At 40.7% G+C, this 26,843-nt stretch overlaps 1 long non-coding RNA gene across 6 annotated transcripts in view; it reads right to left on the bottom strand.

Annotated features, from left to right (window-relative positions):
* The window catches only part of LOC147207575 (uncharacterized), a 141,752-nt gene that overhangs the window by 25,187 nt on the left and 89,722 nt on the right, over positions 1-26,843 (bottom strand). For all 6 annotated transcript variants that reach the window (XR_015100432.1, XR_015100433.1, XR_015100430.1 and 3 more), the window contains exons 6-7: positions 15,255-15,343; positions 7,208-7,366 (exon numbers count right to left, since the gene is read on the bottom strand). This is a non-coding gene — a long non-coding RNA (uncharacterized LOC147207575). The remainder of the gene's footprint in view (positions 1-7,207; positions 7,367-15,254; positions 15,344-26,843) is intronic.

Consider the following 26,843-nt stretch of genomic DNA (forward strand, 5'->3'; position numbering starts at 1 on the left):
TTGGAGTTGTTAACTATTCAATTAAGCCGCGCATCACGTTGAATGTGTGCCAGCGCCTAATTACCTGTGAGACCTTGCCTGTGAATATGCGTACGCGTGGATGACAGCTTTCACAGCAAGTTACTGTTGTTCTCGCTAGATATATCAATGGGTGTGCGTGTTGCGTATACGTTCACCGGGCTCCTCTCGCCATTTCCATCTCCCAGGACCAATAAACACTTCATGAACGGAAGCTGCCTTATTGCTCTCGGTAAAATATGAGTGTGGGCATTTGATGAAAATAAAAACAATACCATTTAAGCATGTTTGAAAACGACTGCCGACATGTGGCCTCTTCATCTCACACCATTAAAATAACGACGTGCCAGCGAGAGCTCAGCTTCCGCAGTGCCGCCGCTGACACCCATCAAGACAAATCTATGTTTCATGGCCACTTACAGATGTATAAATAGCCGAATGAGGTGCGCTAAACATCTATAAAATGGCACTGAAAGGTTGCCAAAAGATGGTGAGTGTCATGAGCCAGCCGCGACGGTAATCAATCCGGTCTGCGAGGAAAGCTGAGGAAAGCAAGGGAGGGGAGTGAACTGCATGGCGAGGCTAAGAGGCGAGGAGCAAGCGCCATGACGGGCAGCCAGTATATCACGCATGCAGGGCATGCTCGCCCCACTGACAGGCAACCACTTGAGGTGACGTCGGGCCTGATGGATCACCACAGTACACTCCATTCAGGCAAACGGGCACGACAAGCATTGATATAACAAATTATTAGTCACTGTTGGGGGTACCGACTTAACATGCCAATGGCCTGGCAGCTGATGGGCAGTTGTATTGGCACGGCGGAACATTATGCGCAGTAACACCGGGTATGTAAATGTAAAAAAAAAACAAAAAAAACACCTGCCACTATTGAAAGTACTTCTGAATAACTTTGAAATAAAATTCTGTTGTTCTTTTCCCCTAGCATTTATTGCTTTCTCGCAGAAGCCTGAAGGGTTTGTGCTTACAGTGACTAGTATTTCAAACTGTTCATAATTCCTTCCACCTTTTCCCAATACATCTGAAGAAAAAAACAGCCCAAAAGCATGATGCTGCCACCACTTGACTTCACTTTCGGAAGTTTTTGCTGATGATCTAAGTTATGTTTCAAACGTTTGTTGTTACAGAAAAATATTTTACAAATATTCATTCACGGTGTGCCAATTAAGACGAACATACATCAGCAAATACTGTGGTCACACCAGTGCGACCAGTACAAAAGTTTGTGTCGAGACCCCTGTTATGGCTTGTATTCAGTTTGCCACAGTAGAGACTAAAGACAATTATGCGTACTTATGTCTATGAGAAGTCGTATAACAGGATGGTGAGAATGATTTATTTGAGAATTACCGCTACCAAAGCAAGCTTTGATTTTGCCATCCGACAAGTTGACAGAGTGGCTCTTGACATACGGATACTTATGCTCTCAACATGGAGAGGACCAGAGTTCAGACAGCCAAGAGAGACACTGGACATTCACATTTGTACAAACATAGCGCAAAGGAGTGTGAGAAAATATGAAGAAAACCCCCCCCAGAGTTGTTTTTTTTACAGTTTCTATCGAGGTATGGCTTTGCACAAAACATAAGAACGATGAGATTTTAGGATGTCTTTGTCAACAGAGCTGGCGGCTGAGCCAAAAATGAGCGTGGAAGTCTTTATGGAGCAACAACTCACACTTCAAATTATAGACAAAAGTTACGTTCCCCATTGCAATTCATCAAAACACAGATGCAACGTGACTACACCCCATCAATGTCCTTTTTGTCTGAAAGAACAAAATAAATCCACAGCACTATAAATATATGCTCGGCAATCTTCCAGGCACACTCTCAGACACAATATACAGTAACCTGCCACTTTAGCAAAACATCAATTCCTCCTTTTCTCAATTTTGTTGTCGAAACACTTAGTAAGACCAAAAATACTCCTTGAACGACTGAACACATCTCAACCTCTCGACAGGATTCCTTAATGGCAGGTATGCTGGTCTTTGCTGCTTTTATTTTGGAACATTTTATTACCACGCTCCCCTGCTGTGAGGAAGCCACAACAGCTGATCAAGGAGAATCCGCACAAGCCCTTTCTCTTGATAAGCAACCAAATCACAAAGGGCTGATTGGCCACGCCGGATTCAAAGTCCAAGCTGGTTCAATAGGGCGGTATGTACACAATAGTGTACATAATAATGGCAAAGACAACCTCACACTGTTCACTTTAACCATGATGACAAACACAAACATTCTCACAACTCTCATTTTGAAAGTGTCTCATCTACCGACTCGTCTGCGCAGTTACGGTAAGTTAACTCATTTACACCCTTTGACGTATATCAATTTGCGCATAGCCGTTCCCTCCCCATGACGTATTAATACGTCAGTTACGTGTTTTCATGGGGGAGGGCGCAAGAGAGTCCGATGCAACTTCTCACCACAGGATTAGGCTTGACGGCAATGTTAAATAGCAAAAAAATGGCCATCGGGTGGCAGTGGTGCAAAAATCAACCAGGATCACGCAGCAGAAGTAGTAGAAAGGGCGTACAGTGAAGGAGGGGCATATGTGGATAGTGGATTGGAACATTAGCAACTAGCAACGATGGAGAAAAGGAAATAACTAACTAAAAATGATTTTTTTTATCATAAAGCGTCCTCGAAACAAAACAACAAAGGAGATGGTGTTTGTGTGGAAGAGAAAATGACGCTTCGGTCACTAATCGAAAGCGGCACCCGTCAAACGAACGTCGGCCTGCACAAACATGGCGTGCTACACGCAGCCCGCATAGCTCACGCCGAGTTTCGAGTTCATCTGATGAAGATGAACTTGCTCCACGTCAGCGATCATCGCTTGGCAGAGCATTTTGTGCCTCCCGATGCCCCACATCGCCCACAAGTCGTCTCCCCGGCGACTTCCAGCGATGACGGCAAAGAGGCTGCATTGCTTCGCATGGCCGACGCCGGGCACACGTCAGCGATTCGTTGGAATCGTCTCGTAAAGACGACGGCGTAAACGATGAATTGGAGAGCGATTTGGATCCCGATGTCGGACGAATATGTGCCTTCGGACATAACGGAAAGCAGCTGAGAGTCCTCGCCAGAGCCGCTGGAACGAGGAGGTAACTGCTGACTAGCTTGCAAGTTCCCATTCAAAACTTCATCACTTCTTATGCCTCCTCAGTCACTTTTAGGTACCGCGACATTCCCCGCTATACTATGAAGTTGCCAGTAACACTCATCATTTATGTACGGTTGATGCGTCTCGTAGATGTGGATGAAAATATGCGCCGTAAATGCGCTGACTTGCATGTCGCCATAGGTTTTCAAAAAACAAACAAACAAAAAAAAAAACAGGACACATTTGGTCCGCTCAGCTCTGCTAAAACCACTAGTGTTAAATTCATATTCCATTTCATTTCAAATTGGATGCTGAGCAACGTGGAATGAATGGTGTAAATAGCAGTGTGCGAGCATCCTGTCCCAATGCAATATGACAGTAGCTCCCAAATGTAGTTTCAATCCATCTCGTGCTGTGTGACTGTTCAGACTACTAAAGAGCCATCTGGGTTCAATGTGGATGGGCTAAAAATCTAAACATTTGGCTGACAGTCTCAACAAGGCCTTTGACTCGACTTTTTTCACATTATAGTAAATAATTGTTGTCATTCACCTCCTAGTTTGTAATTAGTGACATGCACAGTAACGTATGTGGATTTTGATTCTGATTAACTTTGTCTTGGCAGCATCTGCTTATGCTTGTGTGTGTCCTTGTATCAGGGAGTTCGCAACAAAAGAAAGTGAAAGCAGTTTTGTGATTGTGAGGCGGCCAGATGTGCACCTCCCGTCTCCCAGAGCGCCAATGGCACTTTAATGACGGAGACTTGGGTGTACATTAGATTATTAGACTCCAGAGTACAATATTACAGACTGGATAATATTGTTTTTCCCTCTGGCTGATGATTCATTATAAAAATAAGAAATTTAACAGATGTCTCCTGGGGTGGGAAAAAAAATCTGAGAGACCTGTAACACAGTAGAAAACAAACTAAAACAAACACTGTATCCTTTTATTTATTCTCTTCATCCCAAAGGAGAGAAGATCATTAGACTTGCTTTCTTTCAATTTGCAAACTCATTAAGGGTTCGGGCTAATTACACTGCACAAAATTAGCATCATTTGATAATGACTCTCTCGAATGACAACTTGCAAGCTTTAGACAGGAAGGGTTACAAATGCTCAGAGAGTATACAAGTGCACAGTACTTTTCTAGTAAATTACCATTTATTTTAAGTTGAATATTGATATATCTGGAAAAAAAATTGGACTCCTGTGTTTGTGTATTGTCTTTCCGATATTAAAAAAATGCATGGAAAAGACAAGCACAATTTGGATAGAAGAATAGGTTAACAACCCCCCCCACATACATCAAAATAGAGGTGTTTTCATGAGGTGACTTCCACATGCATGTGTGAGGAGTTGTTGTGTCTGTCATAAAATGGCAACTTGCAATATGGCAGCAGGCGTTACATTACTGCATCGGTCAGTGCTAAGCTGCAGTGTCATATATTTGAAGTGGATATTTTTCTCTCCTTATCCCATCACACAGACTACACCCCGTGGCTATTTGTGATGACATTCAGAGTTAGCAAGAGGGCGAATAAAGGTGAGGAGTATCGGGGGAAGTGACGTTAGAGAGTAACCTCTTCTACCGCTTCCCACTTAATACAGACGTTTTTATTTTTGTTTCCTCTATTTTGTAACTGTATTAGAGACCCTGTGAAGCGGATTCGGGTATTTGTTTGTAAACGCCATTATCTCCCTAACATTGTGTATACATATTTGAAGATAATTGTCGAACTGTTCAAAGACAAAGAACAGTGGAGAATGGATCTATATTGAACTTTTTTAACCCTTTCGGGGCGTGGCTAAAACATTTTTGTTTCTGTTTTTATCTACAGAATGGGTAAAATCTTTTTTGGGATTAACTGTATTTTGGATGGAACCAAAAAAGCGTTTTTTTTTTTTTTTTGAAGGTCAGATTGAAAGTCAAAATTCTCTCCCACATCTGGTCTCCTGATTAATTTCCAACTAAACTGCCATTAGCATAACATTTCCATGCATCAAGACCAACTATGAAACCATTTTATCAAGCTCCTTGTCAAATAGCAAATTTCTCATTTTGTTTGTCATATCACTTTCATACCAGGCCGTGACGGCTGCAGACATGGCGGTGAAGGGTAATAGAGAATTGTTATTCCAAAGATAAATGGAGTCATCAATCAAAATTAATCAACCCTCTAGGTTCGGAATGATGCAAGCACACAGTCATGCATGCGTGCTTACATATGCACATGCAGCCAAGGTCAGTGGCGGGAGAAAGTGGGGGAGGAAGGGGGTGACCGTTGGCTTGCTTTGAACTGGCTAAAACAAAACAAAAGCCCAGTTGAATCTTTCATCTTGTGGCACTTGAAGTCAGCAGCTCCACTGTCAAGTATCCATCAACGCACAAGGCAGAACACACTCATCAAAAACTTGTCACTTTGCCTCCATAAATAATTTCAACTGCCGCTTTGATTACTAATTGTCACCGGTGCCTCGCCCTCCAAACTGCCGTGCTCTTCAATTAATTGTGAAAAATAAGGACGAAGAGTGTCGGACGGGGTGAATGTAAATAAGGCTGCAGAATCGATGGATTTTAATCAATCTGATCTAATTAAAAAGAACTACAGTGTGGATCAAGATGAAAATAAATGTACTATGCCCGCAGAACAATACAAATTGTCATGCCATACTGCTTGCAGGCTGTGCTGTTTATTGACACCTTGAAAGAGGAGATTGCGACACCCTTGATCAGCTGTCATGACACCCACAACACCATAATTCATTAGACCAGTCTTCCTCAACTGGCGGACCGCGATACACGACCGGACCGCCGACCTCCTCTGTCCGGACCCTCGGCAAATTGTATAAAATAATAAATTATAAAGTGACTTTTACGTTATACATTTTATATTTTTGGACTATAATCTATCCCAATACACACGCATTCAAAATGGATGATTGTGACAGGAAACGGACGCATGCGCGACGCCACAGCGTGCTCACAGCTTCAGCCCAGGAGAGCCGCACACAGACAATTAGACGAGACGAATCGCGGGAGGTTTCGATTGTGTGCAGTTTTGCTCCCGTCTACCCGGGGATCTTTGCAGCTGTTTAACAGCAGAACACCGCAACATGGTAAATGAACATCACAATGGCGTCCTCAAATAATATTTGCATGCCTCAGACATTGCATTCACCTATAGTGGAAGAACAACACTGCACATTCCTGTGCTCCCTTGTGTCAGTATTTAAAATGGTTCTTAACTCCTCTTCTGATATATTTTTTAAGTGATTTCAGAGGGGATGTGAAAAGGGGAATTGTACAAATGAAAAGGATATTTTTGTTTTCATGTTTAGTATTTATTTTGGTAAAATTTGTATTTTGTTTTGTTTTTGTTAAATTAAGGGGAAAAAAGACAACTGCTATCATGGCAGAAAGGATTTTTTTCTTTTTATTTTATTTCCGCTATTTGCGGAAAAGCAAGCATCCAAGAATAATTGACACCCCCTCCCAAGATATTTAGAATTGCCCATAGATGACATATAACAATACTCTTTCCTATTTGACAGGGCTATTGCCGGACTAAATGAAGCATTTCCCCTCACTTGATTACAGTGCCTTGGCACCAAGATGCTACAAGATGGTGGCAAAGCAATAGTTTACAGTAGACAGGGCTTGGGTCTTAGCACAAAAACTGTGAGAAATGGAAAGGAAAAAAATGGTGAGATGGTGAATATGTCAATATAACAATGAACAGTGTTTATACTCTATCATTACCTGGCTTTTATTATTATCTTAGTTTGCAAAAAGTTAATTGCTATGGAAAAAAAATAAAAAAAACTGAAAAATAGAAAGAAAAAAAATCAAAGCAAAGCATGTCTCAAACTAGGTGATGGTATTTGGGGAGATGTGTTCACTGTTGACACAAATTCAAATAGTCAGAAATTGATAAACCACAAACTGTATGTGAATTGACCAGTTTTTGTTGCATGTGCAAAGTTACAGCCTCACTGTTTGCTCTCTTTACCAGAAAAAAAAAATAGGAGAATGTTGAAATTATTTCATACTCACTAATGGTATAAGTGGTCCACTCATCTTAGTTTGGTGCTGGCAGCATGACTTCACTTCCTTCCCCAATGACAGTGTCAATATGTAAATGAGTGGTTGTGCAGTCCTTGGTGTCATCTGCCTTTCGCCTGAAGTCAGTCAGCTGGGATATGTTCCGTGACCCTGAAAGGGATACGGTATTGGATATATAAGGGTGAAGTCATTTCTAAGGTCGATAGATTTTCCCGGACAATTGACTTCTTTCCTCAAATTTGTCATGGCTGACCGTTCAACCATGACCAGGTTTTCCACAACATTTGGACAAGCGCAAGAGGGAGATTTGAAAGCATAAAGAACCATAGACAGCCGACAGTCTTCAGCTCTCTTGTCGCTTGTAAACTCTTTCCTTCTTCAGCAAGCCATTATCTGGTGAGTTTAAGTAAATACTACATGAAGCAATTACTAAAAAGCCTAAAACCCGCCTCGCGCTATTTTATTTTTTTTTGTGTCTGGCAAGATAGAGTGGGGCCAAGCGCCCTTCAGCAAAAATGCATTCTCCAATTTCAGATTTCAGTGACTTCTTCCATGAATAAATAAACATATGAATAATTGAAAAGAGCAACATAAATAAATTACATCACAAACAATTTCTCTGGTACTCATAAGTATTCTGTAGATAACACGAGTTGCATTTTAATGGTAAGAACAGCAGCACTATGAGACACATTATTCACCTTTCAGCTCAAAAGCATATTAAAGCTCTCTCAGGAAAGTCCAAAATTCTCAGCAAGGATGTTTCAGGATGGTGCAATTTATGACATGCAAGGACTTTGTGGAAAACTAATGCGTGACCAGTCAAATGGAAGGGGAAATAAATAAACCAGCAAAAAAAATAAAAAAATGGCAGCTGTTAAAATGATTTCTAGTAAGTAAAATACACTTTTCGAGACATGTGGACAGAGAGGCAGCAGGAGTATTTTTCCTGCATTGGGCCCAAGGTTCTGTTTTATGAAACCGGATGAACAAAACTATTGCAACAAATGATAGCATGGCCCATGAAGAAGGGGATGCGGGGTGGTCACAATTGATGCACTGAAAAAATAATTTAAATAAATGAAAATGCTCAACTCAAAGAACTAAAACCTTTTCTACGTATGCAAAAGGATCTCAAATGTCATTCACAAATCTGACTATATCTGCGTTAGTGAGCACTTCTTCTTTGCCGAAATAATCAGCATTTCAAGAGAATGATTTGACAGCATGATTGCAGCCGTGTGCCTGCGCTACCTACAATAAAAACAAACATGTTGAACCACTACTCTAATGTCTTCACGATCATTGCTGGCAGAATCCTGAGCACTGATTAGTGCATATTATCAATTTGAAGTAATACATAAAATGGAGAAAGACGTGCTGGATATGTTTGACAAAAGCCTGAAGTCAAAAGGTTGCACCATTTCTGTACTGTTTGCAGTCTCCCAAGAGTTGTGGGAACCATGCAATTAAATTGCACATGCTGGTGCTATGTTAATTTTAGGTGTCTGTGTAGAATATCCACCAGGATTGGATTATAAGGAAGTTGGATTATAAATGCAATGAATATGTTTTGTCTTATCTTGTGCAACATGGCTAAGGACAACATGAGGATTTGAAACAATTTCTCACTAATATGAAGATGATACGACCTCATCAAGAACAATCTCATTACCGCTTGTGATAATGAAGAAAGGATTGCCCGTATAATGTGCTCGTCCCCCAATTGGGGCGGGGGAGGTGGTGGAGGTGACGTTCCTACTGAATGAGGAGTTAAATATGGATTACGATTGGAATGATCTTAGAAGAAAGAAGAGTGCATCAACAAACAGAAGAGGAAGTTGCCCTTTGTCCTCTGTTGGCTTCTTTTCAACAAAGCTCATTACGGGATACTATTAATACACCTTAGAAGCACAAAATGTTAATTAAAAACAAGAGGCAAGTATACATTTTAACGCCTTGCTTATGAATGCCAAAGACAAACCAAAAAAAAAAAAACCCCCACAAACTAATTTCCTCTGTGATTCTGCTGATTGCATTCTGATCTGGTGTTGAAGTTAATTAGAATCTTTTCATGTGATGAGATGATGGGGGTGACCGCATGGCACGCTGCCACGAGCTCCCCTCCCTCGCCACCCCAACAGCAATCACCCCGGGCCCTGCTCATAATTACTGTGGAATATTTTGAAGATCTTGCCCAGAATCAAGGTCCCAATCTAATTTCGAGCCGTCAACCTTTGAGGCCACTCCATTGACCGGGGGATCTGGTTCTGTTCTGCCTCATGCCAATGTTCACCCCATCCTAGAACCAAGGTGGCTCATCATACTTGTTGTCTACTGATTAGTGCGAAGGGCTAGCAGTTTGATACACACTTCTGAAACAACAACAAGTCCTGCCCTGACTTAAATCACTGTTATTATTATTACATGTGATTATAGGAAAAGGCGGCCCGGTGGACGAGTGGTTAGCGCGTCAACCTCACAGTGCAGAGGTAGGGTTCAATCCCAGCTCCGGCCTTCCTGTGTGGAATTTGCATGTTCTCCACGTGCCCGCGTGGGTTTTGTCCGGGTACTCCGGTTTCCTCCCACATTCCAAAAACATGCATGGCAGCCTGATTGAAAACTCTCGTGCCCTGCGATTGGCTGGCAAAGGGTTCAGGGTGTCTCCCGCCTACTGACCCAAGACAGCTGCGATAGGCTCCAGGACCCTCCGCGACCCTTGTGAGGATAGAGCAGATCGGAAAACGGATAGATGGATGGATTATAGGAAAATACTGACAGTTTCAATGTTCAAATAATCACTTGTACACCATTCATAGAAAATAACAGCGACGCCAACCCATGGCTCGCCTATTAATATTGGGGCAGTGTTGTAAAATTGCCACCAGGCAATATGTTTTTCTGTCTCTGCCCGCAGTTTAGCACCAATCTCGAAGCTTTACGGGCCTGGCCTCGCACTGCTCCGTGTCCTACAATTCATGCTGTCCAGGGCATATTTCTTGAAACAGGATCTGTTCTTGACAAACCAAGCTATGGGCTGCTACGACCATTGCTGATGAAAACACCCAACTCCCATAGTAGGTGTTTCAGCAAAGCCCGGCACATTCCATCTGGAGATCTGCCCTGGAACAAAAGATCATTCCATCTGATGCTTTCGAGAATAATAAAGCTTAACACTTCACACTGACTTCAGGATGTTCAAAGGCCAAGCAACATGGATATTGTAAATTGTACTGTGCGTTGGAGCAGTGTGACCTCCACAAATTTCTCAAAGTGGAACAGTGGAGAGAAGGGGGGCAAGAGGAGGGGGCCTAATAATACTATGGATGCAAATCTACATTCATAGACCAGATGTTATACAATATGTTATCACTATAATGATATATCACTGTCAATAATAATACTTCCCACGTATGTACAGTATATATTTGGGAATCAGGACTAGGAATGGCTAATTGGCTAATTATAGTTGACGGTTAGAATTTTGAACGCTTAAATTATTTTCATGACTACTTAGAATAGACCAGTTGAAGGTGTCCCTCGCCTTCTGCCCAAAGACAGTTGGGATAGGCTTTAGCACGACCTCGACTCTCGTGAGGATAAAGCGGTCCAGATAATGGTTGGATGGATTGTATTTCCTAATTATAACAATATATAGCATATCTATACACACATAGCATTTAATGAAGAAAATATGCATCTTCTAAATGCATAAATCTAATATGGAACAAAGCTAAGGTTAGCATGCTAGCTTGGCCCTCGGTAAGTGTCGCAGTTGTTCTCATGGCCCCTTTGCAAATCTAAATTGCCACTATGGCTTTACTAATATATACCCTGGATTAAAATCAAGAGATGACTAAATGCTGTTTGTGCGTCTTTTTTGGGGATATTGCTAGCTTGCTGTGTGTACTGTTTCATGTCACATTTTGCTCAATCTGTTGGTGGGTAACACTGGAATTGCAAGTTTATGGAGTGATCGCATACAGTGGTCAACTGAAACAAATCGCTTGTTGGAAATGCTGCTTCTCCTGTGGGCTGCAATCATCTGTGTCGCGTGTTGTGAGAGAGCCTCGGAGACTTCATTAAAACAACATAACTGGAAAGAAGGTGGCATCACTTTTATGAAGTGACCAACTCACACAGTGGCAAGATCGGCCCATAAAAATCCACCGCAGATGAAATGAGCGAGTGTTCGCTGATGTGATAATATACTGTGGTGTGCACCTATGTGGACCCTTCAATTAATCAACCTGTCCGCACTTTGTTTTGAGAGTAATCTTGGCCAACCACCCCAGAGGCACTCAGCAATAAGTGCTGTGCTTTGAAGGCCGTTGGTTTACCGTGTGCGCTGTAAAAACACCTCAACTCAAATGCCATACTTCCCTTGCACAAATTTGAACCAGCAGTGGAATTGGCTAGCCTGCGCAGATCAAAATGATCTTTTGTCAGGGTTTTGTAGCCCTCAGACTCAATTCCAAGAGGAGGCTGTGCCGATAAAATTAAGATTTGCAAATTAGGAGCTATGGCTTCATTTGATTGGATGAAACTACATTGGTGCACCTCATAGGTAAGTGTGGTGACGTTTTCTGATCTGGTGGAAGCAAAGAGCTACTTATGTTTGACTCAGTCGGCTCTTTGTATTGATTTAACCAATTTTACTTTCTGGAATTATCCAACAAGATCATCCATCTATTCATTTTCAACACCGCTTATTCTGAAGAGGAATTGCTAGAACTGATCCCAGTTGACTTTGGACAAAAGGCAGACTATACCCTGAACTGGTCGCCAGTCAGTCGCAGGGCACGTATAGAGACATGCGACCATTCACACGCACATACACACCTTCGCTGAGTGGGAAAGACACAAGAAGACGAAAAAAGACAATGTCGAAGAAAAAGCAATGACTGGTAGTAATGACAAGTTGATTTTGGTTTGCATAAGGATTTAGGGAGCACTTCCACCAGAGTTGTACCTTTGGCAACAATGCGAGACGGGATTCTGGTTAAGGTCAGCAAAACTTTAAAGCAAAAAAAAACAAAAAAACTTTTTGGTGTTTTAGGAGTCAAAAAAGCGGCAAGTAGTCATCAGCATGCTCCCACTGGGCTTAACAGTTCAAGAGATTGGCAAATAGGGATGGCTATGTGAAATGTATGTGACTGTACTGTATGTGTGTGTCAAACTCTTTGTATGATGTACATACAATCATATACAGTGCACTCTATTTCCCATTTCAATCAATTTGGATTTTTCATCTGCTAGACAATTACGTTTTTTATTTTTATTAAAAATCTTTTTAATGGATTGACGACTGAGACACTGGTGGAAGCACAGTGAAAATAACAAGACCGTCTGACAGACCGATCATTACAGTTTAGTTCTGCTTGAAACAATGACGCACTCACGATGACAGACTGGAGCCGAGACCACAAACGGCGAATGGCGGACCAGCAAAATTTAGTAAACTGCCCACCTCTGATTGCAAGAAAGGTAGCACTTTAATTCACTATGCCAATGAAATCACTGGCAACTGGTCGATGTCGACTTCACTTTCATCGTATTAAGGTTGACAAAAAAGAAAAAAGAAAAAGTGTAGTCACGCAAAAGGTACAATAAAATAGGGAGAAAATCTCAAGGTCCCAGTTTTGCCCATTGAACAACACTTTGGCTCATAACGAAAACATGCTTGGTTTCCAATGATATCAATCAAAGATGTTGAGCGTGACGGGGTCAAAGGTTTTTTTTTGTCAGCAGTCTAATGGCCACATTTCCAATTCTGCAGGCTCCAGCCGCCGCAAGAGTAATGGTCATTAGATATTTCGGTCTTTCCCTGACATTTCGGGGGCCACTGTGTTAAGAAATTATACCGGAGGTGACTGCAGGCTTGAACTGGCAATACAGAACACAATTTGCTATTGCAAAGGAAATTAAATTTCAAGCTGGAATGACTGTGTGTGAAGCTGGCCTGAGAAAGTGATTGCTCTTAAAATGGATGACCTCCCGCCTCTCACGACTATGAAGGATTACTGTGGACCATTCTCTAAACATTTGACCAGCATTTGTGAATATCACGTTCATTCTTCGAGGCCATCGAGAATGAATGTTTTCCTCCTGCACTGGCTTTGAAAAGAGCTTCTTACCTCCATCTTAAAGGCAACATACATACAGTACGTGACAGCTCCACTTAACGTGGGAACTTAATTTTCCTTTCAAAGCAAAGGTTGAGAGGTCAAAACATGACGGACCCCCAACATTCAAAATGCCTGTCCTGTATGACGAACAGGTGAAAAAAAGAAACCAAAAAACAATGAGACCAAGGCAAAAGTGATTACACCGAGGGTATAAAAGTACCTCAGATGAACGAGTACGGTCTGACAGATTTGTTCGAAAACCTCAAGTTTCCTTTGAGAATCCATATTTCCAGCCGCAGTCTTACCTGAGTGACTCCCATTCAACAAAATACGCTCACAAACATGGGCCATTGTAATATTCCAATCAAAATCATTTAACGTTGCAAAAATAGACACCACTGAAACTCAAGCAAAACTCCATTTTAGATGAAAAAGGTTCAAATAAGCCTCATTAAAATTATGAACAATGTTGCTGTTAATGGAGACATGGGGATAAAGCTCTCTTTTTGAAGGGTGTGTCGTCATTTATATTGAGCACTGTATGCCAACGCACGCCATACTGGAAAATTGCCTTTCTTGCATCTATCCGCCTTATAGATCATGCAGTAGTCATTTTTCCTCTAAATAAGACGGCAGGTGTGTAGGGGATTGAATCCGTCTCTCCTTTTGCGAAGGTGTAAGCACACTTTACTTTTGCGTCATGCATATCACACCTCTGAAATGATCCATTAGCAGGTTATTGCCAGAAAGCCCAAGCAATAAACTGACGTGGTACACATCGGCTGCAGACAGACAGACAGACAGAGAGAGACACACTCAGTTGTTATTGTCCCGAGGGGCAAACTTAGGTGTGACTGCATTTAAATCCACTTTTCCTGGTCTCTGACCTTATCTTGCTTCCAAAGAAAGACAAAGGGACCTATTTTCATGTCGAGCGCAAGTGTAGCGCTTTGCAGTCCCACTGTACGCATGGGATGAATTTTCTCTCTCTTGGTATTTTCTTAAATTTTGCACAGGTAGAATTGGGTGTAACAGGCCTCCGTTTTGCGCCATTGTGGGAAGGAACGAGCAGAACCCCCGACACATTTCATAAGCGCGTGAGAAAGAGAGAAGTGGATGAGAACAAGACCATTCAGCTGAACACTGTCCTGCCGTGTTGGTTTATTTTAGCAAAGAAAATATCAGAAATATACAGACTAAAACATAAATCAAAGCCTTCAAAGCCAGCGTAGAACAACGGTTAAGGTTTGCAGCGGGGTCCAAAGTGTACGAGATTGAGTTAAAGAAAAATAAAGATGAGGATGAACATGGAGAAAAAACTAGATTGGAAAAGAGAACTCGGAACTCCTGCACAACCGATTCCACCCTGCGCCGCAGACACTGATGTATAATTTTAATATCTCTAATTTCCACAGCCGCAGCCGTTTTCCAAATGTCATTTTCCAATTTGTGTCAAACCGTGTGACCATTTTTCTTAATATAGCTTATGACAAGCTCGGTGGCGAGGCGGATATGCAATTCAGATGGAGCGTTTTACAGGCGCAACAGCAGACACACTAGGGTGTTTGTGTGTTTGTCTTTATCAATGTCAGCTCTCAATGTCGTTTGGCCCACAACGGAGCCAAATATGTGCCTTCAGGGAACCCAACCATAAGTCCATCATAAATAGAATAATCATCTTTATCCTAATAAGAGAGAGTTACAATGGCGAAATGAAAATGTATTACAATATGCTTTGACATGAGAGGCTTGAATTAGAATGAGGGCTGATTTGTAACGTTAATTAAAACAGAACCTGATTTTTAGGTAAATCTTGTTTATAAGACACATGAGGAAGATGTTATAATAGCACATCTCAGATATTTGATTGTTGATATGCGAATGAGCACCATGTGTGCTTACAGTCTCACCTTTGTGTTACACTTTGATGATCCAAAAGTAGCTCAACGGTGGTCAATTGGGATCTGCGTCTCCCTCTTGTCCTCGAGCAGCTCTGGACCTATTGTCGAGTGGCAAGAGGAGTAAGGGGGAGTTAAAATAACAAGAACAAGTTGTTGGAAATGAAATTTCAATTCATCCAGTCTCTTTTCCACATGGTTGCGAGAGGCTGTCGTTGAGAGGGAGGGATCAATAGAGTTTAGACAGCAGGGCAGATTTTCTAAGCGCCAGATCAATAGGAAGGAGAGAGGAAAAAAGACCCCGGCTTTTCTTTGCCTGTTGTAGTAAATACGGACAAATCAGCAGCCTAAGGCTAAATGGATTGATCAGCTGTTTCCGAGGTCTGTGTTGTAAATAAAGATCCATTGAAGTCTGTAACTGAGGCCCATAGGCGAACGTGTGACTATTTGGACCAAGGCTCTCAGATATAGACAACACCAATGTGGAGCTTCTACTACTTCTACTTCGATCAATTGTCGACTACCATCCCCACCCCACCCCACCCCTAAAATGTTTCAATCTGACTCATGCAAATACGTTCACTTGCATTTGGAAAAAGAAAGCATTAAAAAAAAACGAATCCCATTTTCTGGCTGATACACATTTTCTACAGGCATGAAATGTGACCTTTTTCCCCCAATTTATCTACTGGGCCGTGACATAGGCGGCTGTGGCAGATTAAAGCCTCCACCAATATGTCGGGTGATAATCAGAGGCTAAGATCCTGACAGGATGACTGATCACATGCCTGCTTTGCCTCACCTCTGGACTTATTAAAGAACAACACCACCAGGCCACACTTTCAGAAAATGTACTGGTCAACCAAAGTGGAATGTGTGTGGTGAAATTCTTCATGAAAATCACAAAGAAAACCTCTGATCATCCTTGTATCCTAGTAAGATGTGTGTGTCTGTCACATGCGAAGGGCAAGAGCTTGCTGTCGGGTTGACAAGCGCAAATAGAAACAGGAGACAAATGTTGTCTTTTACGCTTAGAAAATGTGTCCATGTGTCTGAATTCCTTTCCCTGCTGCTTTGTTTCCTGATACAAAGGTCACGGCTGAATCGGAGCATAGAAAAGTGCGCTTGTATTTGGATAGAAGGTCTTTGGACTCGAGCTATAAGTGACATCCTGCATGTGTGATCAGCTTCTCTTAGGATTTTGGATTTGCAAAGGCTGCATACAAAGTAATGCTTCTGTGACATAAAAACATTTCAAAACAATGTGCTGTTGTGATCTACAACTCACTTGACATTCACCTGCCACCGTCGAAAAATCCGAATTGAACATCTGAAATTCACTTGGGGTTAATCACGAAGCACTTTAAAATCATGGCAAGTGTGTGCTGATTCTCATTTTACATGAGCTTTAATGCGAATGGTTGATTCAGAACACAGCCACATCCCCAGTGAAAGCAGGGTGTGCACATTTATGCAAAGCACGTTATGACAGTTTTATTGTGTTTACTGGCATTATGTTAATATATTGTTTTAACTCTGTTGATATACTGTATGTCTGTTTTTACTTTATGTACAGCACTTTGGATGCAGCTATAGCTGTCTTGAAAGTGCTCAATAAATAAAGTTCAGGTGAATTATCTTGGTCCATTTTTTCCCCCCTACAAAAACCTGGCATTTCAGCAGGGTTGTTTAAACGTTTTATATCCACAGCTGGTTGCTTTGGTGCTAAAATGGCACACAACATCGCACAAAACGATCACAAATCACAAAAGACTGCTGAATGCAGTTACTGGACAAAGGTTTAGGGACAGTTGGCTATTACACTGATGGAAAGTGAATAATATAATATAAATATGGCCTCTTTTCTGCAGCCCAAACAGCTTGCAGGGTTTAATAATGCACATTTGAGAGAGGACCAGGCTCACGTCTGTATTTTATTTCATTCCACATCAAGATCATCCAACCATTAAATCGATTGGCTAATATTTCACAGTGTTAATGTAATGTTTTAGTGTGGGGTAGACATTTATGCTCTTGTACATATATCTCCCATATTAACATGCAATAATAAGCCCCCACAGGTTACAATGCAACATGACTCGCTGGCTTCTTGAACGCATTACTTTAATAATGCCAATCCTCCAATATATTTATGCATTACATTTTGAGAAAAAGCAGCAATAATATCTATTAAAATGATGAAATGTCTCCAGCAACTATTTACAGAAGCAATAGCTATTAAAAAAAAAAAGGTGGTAGCCTGAAGTAAGACTGACAGCCTCTGCTCGCTTCCTCCACCAAACACAATGACAAAGTCGTCACATAGGAGCGGTCATTAAAAATTTAGATTACAGCTTCCCCCTCCTGCCTGTGCGAAAAATTGTCATTCTCTATTTGTTAATAGCATTGTTTTTCTTTCAATATTAACATGCTGGTGGTGACAGATCGTGAGTGAGCTACCTGCTTGCGTATGTGATCAAACCTCATTTACTGACTGGGAGATTGAATGAAAGCTTGTGATCATTAAAAGCATGTCTGCCTATAAAATGAGCGCTGAATGTTTGCTCCCAACACATTTCATCTCCTGGTACATCTCACTTGAAACTGCTCTTTTCTGTTGTCTTTCAGTCAACCCATATACATTTAAAGCAAGAATATGATGGAATATTCCTTTCAAATTCTTGATATCGTCTTGGTGTTAGCACATCTTGGCTAATGTTACATTTATGCTATGAAATTTGTTGGATGCAAAAAAAAAGAAAAAAGATCTGGCTTATGAATACATTTGTAATGACAATATGAGATCAATGTAAACCATAATAAACAGTTGTACAAAGACCAGTTTAACAATCATCGTCGGTTTACTATTTGGCTAGTCTAAGATAAAAGTCATTGTAAGATAGGTTAGCATGATTTTTTTTAAACATAATAGCATGATTGCCCGAGTCATTTTTAACTACAGTCAAAATGGCATACGAAAAAGTGTGCTTCCAGAAAAACATTGTTTCTTTATGCCTAACGATTTGCAACAAGTGAAATGAAGTCTTCTTTTAATTACTTATTTAAATGGCATATTAGTAGCACTACATGTTGGATAACTACAGTATTTGCCAAACAGGAGGTCACTCTCGCTGCTATCTAATTAGGCATATTAAGCCCAAACAACATATTTACACATGAATTAAAAGGCAATTAACAGTATAATGTCTGGTTGACCTCTACGTTGTTCATAAAAGGAAATAGAATGAAATCTGTTTGCGGGTCAAGCTGTTACCATCATGAAACCTTAATTAAATGTACAAGGAATGATTTTACTGTCATTTAACATTTTTAACTAACTTTGCTACTCTCTGTATAATATTATGACTTGTAAAATTAAAAAAAACAACAACCCCACAACGCCTAAAAAAGGATAGCTTTATTATAAGGTGGTACTATAAATTTATCAGCTCAACTTTTTGCCCATAGTATAGGGGTTTGAAAGTATATTTTAAAACATTTGAATAGCAATTTAATTCACAAAGACATTCCAAAATGGTGTTACTTTCGTCTTAATGGAGCACCTTGGAAAAACATTTTCTGACATTTTCCTAATAAAATATTAAAACGGGCTTTACTCTCATACCACAGTCTGATGATCGGAACATCTCAAAGAGTGCTTCTTAATGTGGTCAAGTCCCCACAGACTATCTGTTCCATATCGCCTCTCTCCCCAATGTTTTTGAGGTATTTGGGGTATTCTTGGGAGGAGAGATGAGCTATTGAGAGTGTTTACGTTCCTGACTTGTAGAGAGCCTTCTAATATGTAACACAGTGCACTTTGGTATTCAGGTGCCTGGGGCTATTCTCTAACTGGTCTTTACTTTGAAAACACAGGAGCCCTCCAGGGGGCGACGAGCAGTGGTTGTGTGCTTGTGAGCGTACGCATGAGGAGGTGGTAATCTGGGAGGGAAGATAAAGGAGGTGAACCGTCAGAATAACACATCCATCAACTAAAAATCGGTCCGCCTCGCACCGTGATAGGGATTGGGGGGGTTTTACGGAATCCATTGAGGATTTGTCTGTAATAATACATTCATCTAATGCATATGAGGGGGAATTGACATGGACTCAGTGGGGAAAATGATTCAAGGCTCAGTATTGTCACTGGGTCACAACACGGATTCACATATGATAGACGTGTACATTGCTGTCACTTTTTGAACAAAATGGTCTGATGGCCAGTGGCGGCATTGGCGGCGAGTCAATACAGGGCACTCGGGCGCCGCCATACTGCTGAGATGAGTCACCTTGAATAAGACAAAAAAAAAGTGGTCCGAATAAGACCAAAAAAAAAAAGTGGTAAAGAAAATGGACAGATGGAAATGAGTCCCCTGTAAAAATATTACACATTTCTGTTTATGCTATCCATGTACAGCTTAAAAATAACCTACAATGCTGCTGCTTTGATAAAGACTCAAGGTCTACCTACAGATTTTCTTCAATAATTTATTTCGCAATCCCAATTTTGGCAATCAGATCATGATCTAGTCTACTCTGCAATTCCCATCCCTAATTACATGTCCCATGTCCTCTCATTGCTTGTTATCAATGCTTCTAAAAGGAGAACATCAATGGAAATAGAGGAAGAGCACATATTAAAATATCTTTGGCAATGTCACCATTTTTGTAGCTCTAATTAATCAAGAGTTCAACAGACACGGCACAGGCACAAGAGTAGAAATGAGAGGGTGACCCAATTAAAATCAACTTGAAACTCTGACTCACTCATTAAAGTAACTCTTGCACACAATGAGCAGGAATACAAGGAGAACAAGCTTCATCAGTACCTGAAAAAGATTCGCTGCGTTAATATTCCACCCTGATGGAAGCAGTCACCCCCTTCCAATTCCTTTGTACTTATCTGCCGGTGTTTGGTTCATTTATATTGTGTCTTATAATAACCATCATATTTTCCCCCTACAGATATGCAGATAGGACCAGAGACAATTACCAGTGTGACAGGTAAAACGGAGAGGGGGGGGGGGGGGGGTAAAGTTTGAAAAGGTTGCCATGTTGATCCATCCACAGACTCAGCTTGAATGTTTCTCTTGCTGTGACCAAGCAGTTTGTTCAACTTTGGCCATTTGCTCACCATTTGGACAAGGGGATGCTTAACAGCAAACTCTAAACTAAGTGAAAATACTTCACAAAATTGGGATTATGCTACATTCGAATCAAAGTCGACTCAGTGCAAAACCCGTGAACTGTAGTATGGCAAGGTTTGGTGTCAGATGTAGAAAAAAAATGTGATCTACAGTTCTCCTGCATACTTGGATGTTTGCATTTGAATGAAAGTGTGCCACAAATGCATGTTATTATTGTGCAAACTGTGGAAACGAGGCATAAAACACCAACACTTTTGTCCTCCATATGAACCAGTAAGATTCCTCATCAATAGTTACATTCGGAATAACAAAATCCAATTTATGGAAAGCCAATCAAAAGTTAATGGCAACACATACTGTTGGGGCACTCTTTCCCATCAGTAATGACGTGACAGCAAATATATCGTATGCGCCAGCATGAAGGTACAGCTCTCCTATCTGGCCGCTATTTGCATCATAACACAGTGTGCAATATTAATTCCCCATCTTACTGCTTATTGCAAATGCAACGTATGAAAAGCTATTAAGGCTCCAAATAAGAGAGCCATTCGCCATCATGTGGATTCGGCGCTATTAAAAAGAAAAATCTTGTTAACCATTTGGAATTAGAGTCATTCGCCAACAAGCATTCTGCTGCACTCCAGTAAAATAAGTAATTATGCTTCTCTACCTTCTATCGTTTTTTTTTAACCCCCCGCCCCATTTGCACAAGCAAAGTGGGAAATGGCAGAACGCGAGAGCGTGTGAATGCAAAGGTAATTAAAGTACTCGCTATCGGTTTGTTTAATGTAGGCTTCAGGCCGGCTGGAGGCGTAGCAAGATGAGAAACATGCTTATTGTTCTGTCTCTGTCAACAAGCCACAGGCTAACCCTGTGCTACCCCATACATCACTTATTCCGGATTTACAATTTAAAAACTAAATCGGAAACTACCCGCATGAAAAACTTCACCTGATGATTCCTCTGGCTTTCATTTGCATGTCAACCGAGTTCAGTCACATTACCGTTTTTCGACTCTCATCACTTCGAGCACAGGTCTCAAATTCATGGCGCAGGGGCCAGACCCGGCCCGCCACTTCATTTTACGTGGCCTGCGAAAGCAAATTATGTGCAACAATAATCTTGATGAAATACCAAAATTGCATATTGTCGTTCATTTTAGAAACATTCAGAGCAAGCTTTTTTTAAACCACTACCCATTTTAAAATAAATGTAATAAGATATGAACTCACAGTTTTTACTGGCCTCTGATTTCAAAACTAGCTAATACAGACAAAGAGGCACACACGAATACGATTTTTATAAGTGACTTAGTAAGCTGCAATAATGGCAACCTGTAATTCTCTGTTTTATAAGTAGTTGGAAAAGAAAGTTCAACTGGGCGAAAACAGCTTGAAGCCTCTTTCTTGGAAACGTGTTTACTATCTGCCAAACTGCCGCTTGTTGTCAAGTGAACTGAGTTGAGTTCACTGCCACCATGCAGTGTATGTATCTGGATTTTTTTTGGTTCACAAGAGGATGAATGGATGGAATTTTTCTTGTAAGCATCTTGTCAAGAAACTAAAATGACCTTCAATGGAAACGACTTTCTGTTGAAGCACTCCATTGTAAAACTTGTGACTCTAAATTAGTGCACTCTAAGTTAAAAAAAAAAAAAAGATCCACAGCTGAGGACCTCGAAAGTTCACGTCTTAGAAACGCCCCGAGGGTAGCATTTCTTCATTTAAAATAATAGCAGTAGAACACTGAATGCTTGAAGGTTATGGGTAATGGATGCGTCAGACTGAAGAGTCTTCCCAACACCTTCCAAGTGGCTGCTATTTTGCAATCACGTTTTATTATAACTATGCAAGAATATTTTGTGGAATAATCTCTCTGGTGTGTCAGAATAAACAGCACAATGTCTCTCAAACTAAGGTGCGGTGGACTGTTAGTGGATATTACACAGGCGTCACGTACTTCAGGCAAGCAAAGATTAAAATAAATAAATGAAATATCAAGTTAGAAGGAGTTCACTCTTTTTGAGTGAACACAGAAATTGCTGGATTGTGTATTTGACCCCTTAATTATGATCTTCCCGGCTCAATGGGTGACCGACCCATGTTGCTTTCAGCCCAGCTCATTCTGTCATGGGAAAGAAAGTAAAAAAGGTGACTTATGGCGTTGCATGTAAGGCCTCTAAGTTGTTTTATGACCGGACCTTCAGGGCCTATTTAGGAAGTCTCGCGTGCTCCGTCCTGACCACAGGTATTGATTGTCGGCAATGGCCGTGGCGTGGCGACTACTTAAAGTCCTGCCTGTGCCCTCACAGGGAGATGAAAATGAGACCTTGGTGTGTAATGATGTGTGCATGAGCAGGGAGAGGAGACCGCAGAGACGGAGAAGGAAGAGGAATTAAATCATTGCTTCGCTCCTCGAGGAGAGAGACACATTGCAGCTAGTCATGCTTGGCTGCTTAATGCCAGATCTGTTTGTGAAAGGGAAATTAAAAAGAGAGCAAGGCGAGAGTGAAACGAGGAAAGGGAGATAAATGGCCGTACGCGAAGGCGGCAAATGAGAGCATCCTGATGCAAAGAGTTGCGAGCGGATGGCCCTAATGGGGAGAGGCTGGTGCGAGCTGACCACCGTGTTTACGCACAGCCTTGCTTCCTCGAGCCCACGCTAGACCCTCGCAGCAATGAGATAACCACACTTCATGCTAATTGGCGGCGCATAACCAACACAGAAGAGGTATAGGTTTAATTTGAAAGGGGGTGAAACGATGGATGAAAGGCTTCTAATCATACGAGGTGTTTTCTAGTCCGTGAGCCAGAAGCCTCCCCGTGCCTCGAGAGAGCAACAAATCTCCACTGCCGTTTATCATCAAGTTAGGCACACGCACATTCTGCTTTAGGTTATCATTAGCAAAAGACGTAATTCTGCTCACTATAGGTTTCACTGTGTAATTCTGTCTGCCACTGGGTACACGGGGAAAAAAATAATGATGCAAAGGAAGCAGGTAGCGAACAGCGATGGAAAGGAACAACACTTTTTTTTTTCTTTTTTTTTTAATGGCTTCTGTAACCGTAAGGACATTGGTCACAAAACAATGGCGAATTCAGTCACTCTGTGACTATGAATGTGAATTATGGGCTTAATTTGTGAGTGGTGTGATGTGTGTGAATTAGACAGTCGTAGCGAATGACACTCTGTAAACTCTCTGTGAACCAGATAAAAATGGAAGTAATGGTGGGTGTGAGGATGCCAATTAGTGACCCTGCATTGTGTTAGCCAGACAGAGCACAACAAGACCTTCTGCTTAGCCTGGTGAAAATATAGTATTGTCGGCCAGAAACCCAGCATGCCCAAATGTGGTGATTTTGTTTATTTCCCACCATTTGATACTACAGTATTAGTTTTTCTTCACATCGTCTGTTTTTTTTTCTTTTTTGCCTAGATTTTCACACCTTACTAATTAGTTCAAAGTGTTAAAAATAGCGTGAAAACAGGAGCGTTGCAGTATTATTTTGCCTCAAGATTACAAGTCTGGATGTTTTTTTAAGACATCAAGTGAACATGAATAAGGTTTGATACATTTTAGTGGGGCTGTTTTGTTAAAAATGGATGCAATGTTTTGTTGTAGAAGGCAACGGCAAGTTTGCTTATGGATTTCTATTTGACAATTACGCTGCTTAGTCATTGCTGTCATCTTTGTTTTATTGCATCTGTGACCTCAGAATATTGAGAAATCCCCGCATTAATTCATCATGTTGGGAGACTTCAGTTACAAAAACACAAGGAAGGCTCTAAAATGTTTCCTGGCTATTTGTAAGAAGGAGGGACTCAGCCGTGTCGTAAACAGGCAAGCGGAAATCGAAGGTTATAGCGAAGGTTTATATTAGATGGCGGCAAGCAGTAGATGAAGCTTCTTGACGTACTTTCGTGTAGTTCCAGGAAACCAAGAGGCCACAAGATGGCAGAAAAGCAGGACAAGAAGCTCCTAAACTCGCTTCAAAGTACAGTAGTTTCTTGCCACCAGGATGCTACAACACGGCACCAAAGCAAGACTTTTATATTAAATTGGACTGAGCACAAAAAACAAGTGAGTCCAAGTGTAGCGAATTGCTGATATGTGTAGAAACATTTTTTATATTTTTTTAATTATTGACAAAAATAGCACTCCATAATATTTTACTGTATTAAAAAAAATACAGTAACCACATAATCAAATTGAACAACAGCACATATGTGAAAAAGCTCGGAAGGTGTGGTCACTCATATCTCCAGACCTCAAAGTAAACATTCTTTCAACTTGTTTGCCAGACAATATGATAAAGAACACACTGCTTTTTGAAGTTTTTTTTTTATACCTGTCAAAGCTTCTATTTTATACTTGGATGACAATTTAGAATGTTAAAAAGCATGCTGCATTGAGGTTATCTAGATTTCAGCAATCCTCCCTTTTCACTTGTACGCCTTACATCACAGGTGTCAAACTAAAGGCCCGGGGGCCAGATCTGGCCCGCCACATCATTTTATGTGGCCCACGAAAGCAAATCAAAGAAGTCAACTTTCATGATGCTTGCTAAAATCTGTACCAAAATTTCAAATTCTCATTTCTAATAAAGAAGAGTGATACTGTAAGCATTTTCTTGTTACCAAACCCCTCATTACAGTCACTTAAACATTTGGTGAATAAACCGTTACTTTTGACTTGTTCATATGGTTTCAGTAATAACGGCCCTCCAATGGAAACGGTAACTCAAATGTGGCCTGCAACAAAAATGAGTTTGACACCCCTGCCTTACATTAAAGCTTGAGATTTAATTGTATGAATATCATTTTTATAATGCAACTTATTTTTACATTTATTTGTATGATACTTAAAATACTGCCTGCATAGATAATTAATATTTCATGATTATAACAATTTGATTGTGTCTGGAAATCAGAATTTGATGTTGTCCTGGGTAAGGTTGTATTCGATCTATGCTTTTATATATTTATTGCGACTGGGACCTGGAAAATACCTTGTACTGCCTTTTCGTTTCACCTCAGTGGGCTCATTAACTAAACCCTCTTTTACATTATGAAGATGTTTGTGGAGAAATTAACCGAAAGACTGATTTAAAATAAATGAAGAAAAATGCATTGAAGAATGCATGCACGCACTCCATAAATCACCAGGGCAAAGCCGGAGCTGGCTTTCCATAATTAACTCCAGACTATTTATTTTATCCTGACGGCCTGTCTACAACGCATAACTATGCTGAGGGGAGTCTGGAATATTTTAACAACACATTGAAAGAGTGCGCAAACAATAATACGTATGTTGAAAGGCAAACATTATGTAAATGCACATGAAGCAAAAAGATAACATTTGTGTTGCGTCCAATAAGTATTTACTCAAGCAGGACACAAAGAAACAAGAGCCCGGAAAAATAAGGTGCAAATAATTAAAGGGCATACTTCGAATTTAAAGAAGGGTCATTCCAAAATACGCAGGACATTTTCTGTCTGCCCATGAAATTTCAAATAATCCCTGCTCCGTCAAATTGGTGTTTCTATCGGTAGACCTACGGCAAGCCCTCACTTGTATTCTTCATGTTTTTCAGGTATAATAACTGTAACCATGTTACTCATATGATCAGAAAAAGACCTTTATATAAATGATTTCTTTTCATATACAGCTACATTTTTCCCTTCATCAGTTAGCATGGCAGCTAACACAGCTAGCTAGCATGGACGCTTCACCCAAAACTCTGACATCAAAATTGGTTTGCAACTCTATTACCGTCATAACAGTAACGTTAAATTAGTATTAAAATAAAATGTAACTTGCTTTTATGACATGTACATGATTTTATGTAGCATAATCGCTGACATCGCTATTGAGATAAAAGTAGCACCCTATTTATACAGCACCTTTCAAAACGTGTAAGAGCGTTGACAGTGTACATAAAACAAAATACCTTGGAAAAAAATGGAAAGCTCACATCCATATTATATAAAACCCCCAACAACAAATGATTGACAAACCCCGGCATATTGCACGATCAATGTGACCTATCTCTCCCATGAAGGGTTCATTTAAGGAGAAAAAAAAGAGGTCTTATTTTACTTTTTTTTTTTTTTTTAAACAAATCTATCCCAACATGACACCTTTTATATGGCTAGCGGAGCAGTGGTTGAAATGAAATCAAACATTCAAATCCTTTTTAGTTTTTTTTTTCTTGCGGGTTTTGGAGGGCCATCATTTTTTTTCAGGTGTCTTATTAAATTAGTTGTGTTAATTGCAGCTCTATCCTTTCTGCCACACAAAATGCTTGAAATGAAAAACATTGGGGGCATTTTTGGTCCGGGCACAAGTCTAGCGCAAAGCGCAGTCTGTGTGCCTGGGTAGATTTTTCTTTCTTTTGATAATTTGCAATCCTTTGCGCTGGTAAAAATGGGTGTTGCACGGCGTTTACGCCTT

This window comes from Hippocampus guttulatus, chromosome 3 (genome assembly GCF_054856545.1).
Source record: "Hippocampus guttulatus isolate MCC_2025c chromosome 3, RoL_Hgut_1.0, whole genome shotgun sequence".
Classification (NCBI taxonomy): Eukaryota; Metazoa; Chordata; class Actinopteri; order Syngnathiformes; family Syngnathidae; genus Hippocampus; species Hippocampus guttulatus.